Raw genomic sequence first — 9,667 nt, 5'->3', positions numbered from 1 at the left:
TTCTCGGTCTCTGCTCTTGACTTCTCGGTCTCTGCTCTTGACTTCTCGGTCCCTGCTCTTGACTTCTCAGTTTCTCTGCTCTTGGCCTAACTGACATTCGGCACCAGAACAAGATCAGGAACCAGCTTCCTCAGCTCCACATGTGACCCTGACAACAGCACCCTTCCATCACAGATGTCATACTGTTTACGCACTTGCTTATAGAAGCTCACATAGGACGCAACTATAGAAAACAGACCTGCCTGGTGGTGGTGGTGGTGGCACATGCCTTTAATCCCAGCACTTGGGAGGCAGAGGCAGACAGATCTCTGAGTTTGAGGCCAGCCTGGTCTACAGAGGGAGTTCCATGACTACACAGAGAAACTCTGTCTTGGAAAATAAAACAAAACAAAAAAGATTCATTCATGACCCCTCAATCCTTCACATACTTCAAAAGGAGGACATTTTAGTCCAGTTATACTGACCACAAGGTAGCCTTCTCTCTAGGGACACTGTCCTCCCCCTTTTGAGCAAGGCTTTGTGGAGGACCAGAGCATAGTAGGCCTTTAATAACTAAATATGTCAGCAGCTGGTGCCCAGTCCTCTCTCATAAACCTTGTTCAAGCCCAAGCGGCATTATCTCTACTTACCATTAGGGAAAATGAGGTAAAGGGAGGGTAATTAGCCCTCTCGAGGTCAGAAAAGATGAGGAAAGAGCCTAGCCTTTGCCATAGCCAGGGAACCAGCTCTTTGTCCCCAAATAACCTTTCTAAGGTTATTTTGTCGCTAATCTTTCTAAGCCTCCATTTCTGGTTACGTAAGTGGCAATAACTCCATGCATCTTCAAAACTATGATGAGGGTCAGATGAGACACCAAACACAGAGTGTCATCTCTGCTCACTTTCTCACTGTGTAAATGAGCACACACCACTCTCATGATGAGAAACCCTGCTGCGTGAGCTAGAGACTGCACCCACTCTGAGCTCAGTTCTTAGGGGAGCACAAATGACATGTGACTAATTGTTGTTTCAGACTTCATCAATGAAATGCCTAGGACCCTGAGGGGAACTTGTAAAAAGAGACCAATTTGATCCCTGCTAAGTCCTTTGGTCTCTCCAGATTGGCCGGCATGGGGCGTTGTGCATGGTGATGGACAACGCGTGTCTGAGAGAGGATGGGAGCTGGCCACTGCACCAGGCCAAGGCAGCTCTGGTTCCCAGTGAGCTGTGCCTCTAGAGGCCCACACTTCTCTGCTAAGTTTCCAATTCTGCTCCATGCAGAGCAAAGAAAACCTGTTCTTTCTTGACATCACTGTGTTCTTATCAGGTGACCAGACAGCAGGTGCTCAGAGGTAACAATGTGCCTGACTTTCCAAAGCAGGCCTGCTGATACTTGGAAGGAGTCTAGAAGAGAAGAGGAATCAGGAAAGCTACCTATTTGACTATGATATAGCAGAAGCTCAGGGCTAGGAGTGTAGTGCAAGGCTGAAGCGCTTGCCTAATATGTGCAAGACCCTGGGTTAGACTCCAGTACTGCAAAATAATAATAATAATGATGATGATGATGATGATGATGATGATGATGATGATTATAATGAGGAGGAGGAGGAAGAGAACGAGGAGGAGGAGGAGGAGGAATGGGGACAGAGGGAGGGGGTGGGAGGGAAGGCTGATTTACACAGCTTGAAACAGAGTCTAGGAGACACCTCTTGCTTAAGGGCTGGCCATGCTCACCTGGTGTCTTAGCACTAGACAATGCTTGCTGACTGACAGACTCCAGGAGAAAAAAAGGTCAGTTAAGTCTGCAGGTCTGGTCACCTACCCACTGACTGCTGGATTATCTGAGTGTTATCCAATCAGAACCTGCAGAGACCTCCCCAGAACTAGCAGCTCCCACTTGGGCCAACTGTTCTTCCTGGCTTCCTGATCCTTCTCCTGGAATGCATTCTTCTGAAAGCTCCAGGAAGAGGTCCCAGGCAGCAGCGTTTCAGTCTCCAACATCCAAGACAAAGCCCGACTCCCTACTACGGCCACAGATCCAGCCTGACTCTGCTGACACACCCCAGCCCCCATTACTTGCTGCCTACAGAGATGTCCTTTTAGCTCCCAACGTCACCATTCAAAAGTCACCTCTCAGACCAAGCTGGACCCATGCCCTCATCCTGTCTCACAGCCAGGTCCATTCCCTCAACACCCTACATGCATCTGTTCATTAATTTACTTTTTAGTTTTATTCTTCATTGCTAGATCCAGAACCCTGGGTCTTGGGGATCTTAAGGATGTTCTCTATCTCTGAGTTACAAAGCTGACCTACTAGACATACTCAGTAAGGAAGAGATAAGTGGGACTGGGCAGGAGTTGAGTGGCACTTGCTGCCTTGTGTATCTGAGCTCCTAAGTTTAGTATCCAAGAAAACTAACTAACTAGATCTTAAAACTAAACTCCATTAGATAATGAATCTTGGCTACATCTGCAACACAATAATGACTGGTGTCTGGTATCAGTTAATTTAATTTAATTTATTTATATATTTATTTATTTTTGGAGACAAGGCCTCAACTATATGGCCCTAATTTTTCTGGAACTCACTGTGTAGACAAGGCTCAAATTCAGAGACCCTCCTGCCTCTGCTTCCCAAGTCCTGGGATTAAGGGTGTATGCCATCATGCCCAGCTTCAATTAAACAATTATTTACTGAGTATCTGAATTGAACTATAAGAATAGACAAAGACAAAGCTCTCTGCTCTCAAAGAGCTTACATTCTGAAGGAAGGAAGAGATGGAGAGATAAAGGAAGTACAATGAAATAATTGGCCAGATGAGCTAGTTCCGTGGGTAAAGCACTCAGCTGGCAAGCCTGCGGACCTGAGTTCAATCCCAGAACCCACACGGAAGAGGAAGAAGAGAATCCACTCCTGAGCATTATACACACACTCTGTCTCTCTTTCTCCACTCTCTTCCTATTTTCCTTTTCACGTATGAGGTGTGCATATATGTACATGCTTTGTATGTGTGAAGGGTTACATGTGTGCACACATGCACATGTAGCCCAAAGCTAATATCTGGAACTATCTTCTGTTCTTCTACCTCCTTCACTGAGGCAGGGTCTCTCAATCAAGCTTGGAGCCTCCTTATGGCTCTTGCTAGCCAGCTTACCCTAGGGTCTCCTGTCTGTCTTCTGAGTCTGGGCTTACTATCAGGCCAGCACACCCACCTAACACTTACCTGGGTTCTGGAGACCTGAACTCCAGGCCTTACTGTTACCTGGCAAACACTTTACCCCGTGACCCATTTTCCCAGTCCTAATCTTTTAAAACGTGAGATAATAGCTAGCAGTTCAATGAAGCACTTACTAAGTGCAAGGCGCCATTCTGAGCACTGAATAGGTATTACTTAATTCAATCCATCCAACAGCTCTGCAGAAGTATCACCACTTTACCAATGGGAAAGCTTAGACATGGACCGGCTAGGGACTGTCTGAAGCTTGCATAGCCTGTGACGGCAGCAGAACCGAGATCCGAGCCCAGAGTTCGGGATGAAGTCCATGCTCTAATTAAGAGCAACACTTCATATTTGCTGAGTGTTAAATAACTACACGGTCAGCACACCCAGCAGCTGTCCTCTGGGGGCAGGGCTGGACAGAGAACGGCCCCATCCAAGAAGAGCTGCCCTGTCCAGTGAGCACAGTCACTGGAGACCTGCTGCCCTGTCCAGTGAGCACAGTCACTGGAGACCTGCTGCCCTGTCCAGTGAGCACAGTCACTGGAGACCTGCTGCCCTGTCCACCAGTTCACTCTAAAAAGAGGGTCTACAAAGGAGGCGTAGACGGAAAAAGACACGGGCAGAGGTGGGGCTGCCGGCCGACCAACCTTTACACTTTGTGCAGGTCACTGACCTCAAACACCGTGAAAGACACAAGATGACTTCAGTGGAGACCCTGGCCTCAGACAACTCAGACACACACACATACACAGAGCTGATGTAGAGATCGTGACAGGCACTAAAGCAAAGGAGCAACCTGCTAGGGGACTTCAAAGGAGTTAGCCAGCCTTAGGTCCTCACTGCCCACACAGGTGACATCCAAAGGCCTCTGTCAGTACAGAACTAGAGCAGCGGAGAACCAAGTTTAATTCTATTTAATAGCTCAAGTTCATGGCCCACTCAGGTGTCCTCTAGCCTGTAATCAAAGCATCCGAGCTGCCTTCTTCTCCTTTTCTTCCCCACTCATCCTTTAAAATTTTATTTATTTTTTATAACAGAGTCTCTATGTAGCTCCTGGCTGGTCTGGACTCACTCTGTAGACCAGGCTGACCTTGAACTCAGAAATCTGCCTGTCTCTGCCTCCCAAATGCTGGGATTAAGTGTATGAGAATTTGAGGATACTGGGCACCCAAGCCCAGACATTTTCTATAACTGCACTACATTCTTAGTCCCTTCAGCTTCTTTGTGCAACAACACAGACTAGAGGCAGGGCACTAATGCTGCCATTTAAATGATGTAGCTAGATTTGGGAAAGGAGCCCAGTGTGTCCTCTCTCCTCCACCTCTAAACTGATTTACAAACCCACAAGCTCTCCTCCATCAGAGGGGCTGGCCTGTTCTGTGGGTACACTGATGTAACGTGGAGACTGTTTCCAGTTAAGCCATGAGATCGACCAGACTGCAAACTCAAAGCCAGGAGTCTCATCTCATCTGCGTCTGGGTCTAACACAGTACCTGATTCACAACAGATCCTGAACAAGACTTGCTGAGTTCAACCTGAGCAAAGTCAGAGGGAGGAGGCGTTCTCTACAGCCAACTCTCAGGGGCTGTGCCTCGGAGTTTTGCTTCCCAGTTCCCTGCATCCAGTAACGGGGCAGACTGGCTCTACTTCCTCCCTTCTATTACCACGATCCAGATCCAAACCGACCACCATCTCTACTTGGGCAATTTCAGCAGTCAACAAGTACCCTCGCCTCCACCTCCAAAGCCCCTTCCCCAACAGCCCTGTCTCTTCATGGCTGACATGTCGGACAATCATTTATTTATTTTTTATTTATATTATTTTATTTTATTTTATTTTTTTGAGACGGGGTTTATCTATGTCACTCAGGCTATCCCAGAACTTGTTCTATAGACCCGGCTGGCCTCGAACTCACAGAGACCTGCCTGCTTCTGCCTCCCATATGCAGGGATTAAAGGTGTGCGCCACCCACCTCCCTGCTCAGAACAATCTTTTGTTTTGTTTCTCTGTGTAGCCCTGGCTGTCCTGGAACTCACTCTGTAGACCAGGCTGGCCTCGAACTCAGAAATCCACCTGCCTCTGCCTCCCAAGTGCTGAGACTAAAGGCGTGTGCCACCACAGCCTGGCCAGAACAATCTTTTAAAACCTAGACCATATGTTAATATCTTTCTGTTAAATTCACTCTAATGGCTTCTAACTCTTTTGGAAAATGTATCATACCCTACACAATATATTCTTCTCACCTACAGACTCTTCCTTTCCTTCCCCTTTTCTCGAGGGTCATGATGACCTCTTGTTCCACCTCCCAGAAGCTGAGCCACCACATCCAGGTTATCGACTCTTAGTGTTCTGGCTCCTTCATAGCACCCAATGGTTTAAGCCGCTTATTTCTTTACTCATTTCTTATCTCTGCTCTTCCCTTCGTGGGTGGATTGCCATCTCCCAGAAGGCAAGGGCTGTGTTAGCCCCAGAGCACGGAAGGCATGAATGGATCTCATCTTATAGAAGTAACTGTCCACATGGACCACACTGGCTCTACCAGGAAGCCATGAATGACACACTGGCACTTAACAGTTGGCACCTTTATTTGTCATTCAAAGTCCTGCTTTGAATCCAAGGAAGTGCTGGCATCTCCAGACACCTTAATGGCAGAAGAGATCAGTTATCACAGGGTTTCCAGCCGGGAACAAGAGCCTAGTGGTGGTAGGAGTGAGCCAGAAGACAAGAAGCCAGAAGCCACTTGAGAAGTAAACCTCAAGAAAAAGCTGACTTGCCTCCAGATCCCATACCAACGTACTCTGTGCCTCAATTTACCCAGCAGTTAACTAAGCACACTTTCTTAGGATTTGTAAGTGACAGGAGACAGAATAATTAACAGCTAGGGCATAGTTAGATCCTCAGATAGGAAGTGCTGCAAGCCGCACATCTCATTACTCATAAAACTCTTGATCCCCTTGGGCCTTCCCACAGAGTTACTCCTCAGTCAAGTTCCATACACAGAAGCAAGCACAGGCTGCAGGGTCTCTGCAGGTAGAGTGTCCCCAGCTCCAGGCTCAAGAAAAGGGAAGTGCAGCCTTGATAAGGATGGCAAAAAGGAGGCGATCCGTGCAGTTTGGAGGGTCAAGTGGTTAACTTGCAGGCTCACGTTCCCAAGTCCCCTGCGAAGGTGAGACATGTGTCTCTCCCATGTACCTTCCAAAAGCACCAGGGAAGGGTGGAATTGGGGGAGCGGACGATGCATTCAAACTAGAGAAGGAGGAAGGGCAGCTGGGCAGACAGACAGACCTTGGCAGCATCTAGTAAGGGAAACATGGAGAGTCAGGATGCTGGGAAGGAGGTGCGGTAAGGTGAGGAAGAGACAGGGCAATGGGACCAGGAGGGTGGACAGACGGTGACAAGCACGCGGGCCCAGAGGGGTGAGCGATTGGGACACCTGTGGAGGAGACCCCCAAGAGAAAGGGAGGAAGGCAGCAGGGTGGTCCGCGGCGGGAGGTAGCAGCGCCGGGTGTGGTGGGGACGATCGGTCCAGGCCCAGGGCGCCGCGCCAGCAGAGCCGGCCCGGTGGGTCTCTGCGGGGTCGAAGGTGCCTTCCGCGGCCCCTCCCCGGGAGACAAAGGGCCGGCGGCTCCCCCGCGTCCCGGCGCCGCGCCGGCCCCCGTGCTGCGGTCGCGGCCGGGCCTCGCGCTTACCTGGGCCGCCCGAACGCGCGGCGCCGGGGGCTGTGGGTCCGGAGCGCGGCGGCCTGTTCCGGGGCGCGCTCAGCCGGAGAAGCAGCCGCGGCGGCGGCAGCAGCACCAGGAGCGGCCGCCTCAGCCTCCGCCTCTCCGTGAGTCACCGCGGCGGGGAGGGAGGGAGGCGCCAGGCTGCCGGAGGAGGGACCGGCGGAGGGGGCGGCATCAGGCTCCGCGCGCGCGGCGGAGGCGCGGCGCCGGCCACGCCCCAGAGGGAGGTGCCCTAGGGGCGGGGCCTGAAGGGGCGGAGCCTCTAGGGCGGGAAGGGAACAGGCATTGGTTAACACACCTTTGGGGCGGGTTGCTTGCTGTAGGGCGGAGCCCTGAGCCTCACCAAGAGAAGGACAGCTCATTGGCCATCTCGGGTTGAGGGCGGGACCAGCGGCTCGTGGGCGGGGTCTCTCGGTGGGTGGGTAGGGGCTCACTCTACACTGAGAACCCAGGGGAGGAGCAGGCGAGGCGAGAGTGAGGGGTCCTATAGGGTAGGCCACTTGACCCAGAACCCGGGAAAGAATCTGAAATGGAAGAGTTGCAGACTATTTAGAGGCGTGGGCGTGGTATCTTGGAACAGTTAGGTCTGCCCTTGAATTTGGGGCCTAGCCTGGGGTCTGTTGAAGCCGGGAGTGCCCAGGGCCTCTGTGATTAAAATGTCTCTACCGGCAGTCTTGCTGTACCTGGAGAGGGTGAAAGGGAAAATTGTTCATTTTTGGCAAATTATGAATTGCTTTTAGTATTTGACATCCTTTTAAAGAGACATGAATGCTTGCTTAAGTGTGGTCTCATTTCCAATATATTTTTGAAATATTTATGTGTGTGCCTCCATGTATGTATGTGTGCCATATGTATATCTAATGCCTTGGCACTGGATTCCCTGAAACAAAGTACAGACAGTTGTGAGCAACCATGTGGGACTGGGAACTGAACTCTGGTCCTCTACAGAAGCAGCAAGAGCTCTTAGCTGAGTCCTTATCGCTCCAACCCCAGGTTTCCAGGGTTTTAGCTTACTGTTACAGAACCCTGACTCTCTGTTCAGTGACTCCTTCTCCATCTTTCAGTGTCTTATGCTTTTTATTCCACACTTTTCTGTACATTTCCCCTCCCCTTAGGGAGGGGGATAAAATCGGGGGCTGAAGAGATGGCTCAGGAGTTAAGATAACATATTGCTCTTGTGGAGGACCCAAGTTTGATTCCTAGTATCCATTTCAAATGGCTCACAAACCATCTTAACTCAGCTCCAGGGGATCCAATGCCCTCTTCTGCCCTCAGTGAGCACTTCATTCACATGCACAAAACCCACACTCATAGACACATATGCATATAATTTTAAAAATATAAAAATTGCCAGGCGGTGGTGGCGCACGCCTTTATTCCCAGCACTTGGGAGGCAGAGGCAGGTGGATTTCTGAGTTCGAGGCCAGCCTGGTCTACAGAGTGAGTTCCAGGACAGCCAGGGCTACACAGAGAAACCCTGTCTCGAAAAAAACAAAACAAACAAACAAACAAACAAACAAAAAAAATATATATATATATATATATAAATCAAGTGTGGAAAAGATGGGTCGGTGTTAGGAGCACTAAAGCTGCTTCACAGAGGACCTGGGTTTGATTCCAAGCACCCACATCTGGTAGCCCACGAGCTACTGAAATTCTAGTTCTAGAGGACTCAACACTCTATGCTAATGTTCTGGGGCACCTACCCATGGTATACATACAGCAGGCATCTACACATATAAATTAATTGAATAAATAGATTTAAAAACTAAAAATGGGGGGCTGGTGAGATGGCTCAGAGGGTAAGAGCACAGTCTGCTCTTCCGAAGGTCATGAGTTCAAATCCCAGCAACCACGTGGTAGCTCACAATCACCCATAATGAAATCTGATGCCCTCTTCTGGTGTCTGAAGACAGCTACAGTGTACTCATTTATAATAATAAATAAATCTTTAAAAAAAAAACAAAAAAAACTAAAAATGGTACTCATCCTGGTAGCATACATACTAAAATTGAAACAATACAGAGATTGAGATTAGCATGGGCCTGACACAAGGATGACACACAGCTCTGAGAAGCATTCCATATTAAAAATAAAATTTTAAATGATAAAAACTAAAACCTTAAAAATACAGTAAACTCAGCCAGGCAGTGGTGGCACATGCTTTTAATCCCAGCACTCAGGAGGTAGAGGCAGGCAGAGTTATGAGTTCGAGGCCAGCCTGGTCTACAGAGTGAGTTCCAGGACAGCCAGGGCTATGCAGAGAAACCCTGTCTCAAAAACAAAAAACAAAAAAAACAAAAAAACAAAACCAGTAAACTCTTGTGTGTTGTTGTTATATAACTATTCCTGGGAAGAACAAACATGTACTCAGCTCAGACAGGGAGCCAACTGCAGACCCAAATTCTATCCAAATCCAGCCAGTAAACAAATGAATTTTATTGGTCTGACTTACAGAAGTATGGGTGAAGTTACAGGAACAGAAATGGCTCAAAGATGGCTGAGTCACCAAATCCCACCCCAGCATGAGTGACAGCTCACAGAAGCTGGGAACCTGAAGCATAATGCACAGCAAGTTGGAGAATATCCTTGCCCTGCAGCTTGATTGGTCCACACCTCTACGCCGCTTCTAGGCAATTCAGCTATTGCCTAAACATGCTAGGAAAGGGAGGGGTCTAGTGAATTCAGTCAATTTCAGGAACTTCCTGGAGCCACTGAATTGTTTACCTCCTGAACTTAATGAGTT

At 49.0% G+C, this 9,667-nt stretch overlaps 1 protein-coding gene and 1 non-coding gene across 7 annotated transcripts in view; one reads left to right on the top strand and one right to left on the bottom strand.

Annotated features, from left to right (window-relative positions):
• Nucleotides 1-7,091, bottom strand: part of LOC116097039 (beta-catenin-interacting protein 1) — a 138,517-nt gene extending 131,426 nt beyond the window's left edge. For 4 of the 6 annotated variants that reach the window (XM_031379511.1, XM_031379512.1, XM_031379513.1 and 1 more), the window contains exon 1: nt 6,889-6,942. The gene's annotated coding sequence lies outside the window, so the exon portion shown is untranslated. Of the gene's footprint in view, nt 1-6,888 lie in introns of all 6 variants that reach the window. The other 2 variants (XM_031379518.1, XM_031379519.1) reach the window with 2 other exon arrangements.
• A 1,811-nt stretch (nt 7,092-8,902) lies between these two features.
• Nucleotides 8,903-9,012, top strand: LOC116097234. Its single transcript, XR_004121289.1, has one exon. It is a non-coding gene; the product is annotated as a U6 spliceosomal RNA (small nuclear RNA).
• Nucleotides 9,013-9,667: the final 655 nt, after the last annotated feature.

Source organism: Mastomys coucha, unplaced genomic scaffold, assembly GCF_008632895.1.
Source record: "Mastomys coucha isolate ucsf_1 unplaced genomic scaffold, UCSF_Mcou_1 pScaffold18, whole genome shotgun sequence".
NCBI classification, from domain to species: Eukaryota; Metazoa; Chordata; class Mammalia; order Rodentia; family Muridae; genus Mastomys; species Mastomys coucha.
Note: the sequence above shows the minus strand (reverse complement) of the source record. Positions and strands in the feature narration are given on the sequence as shown.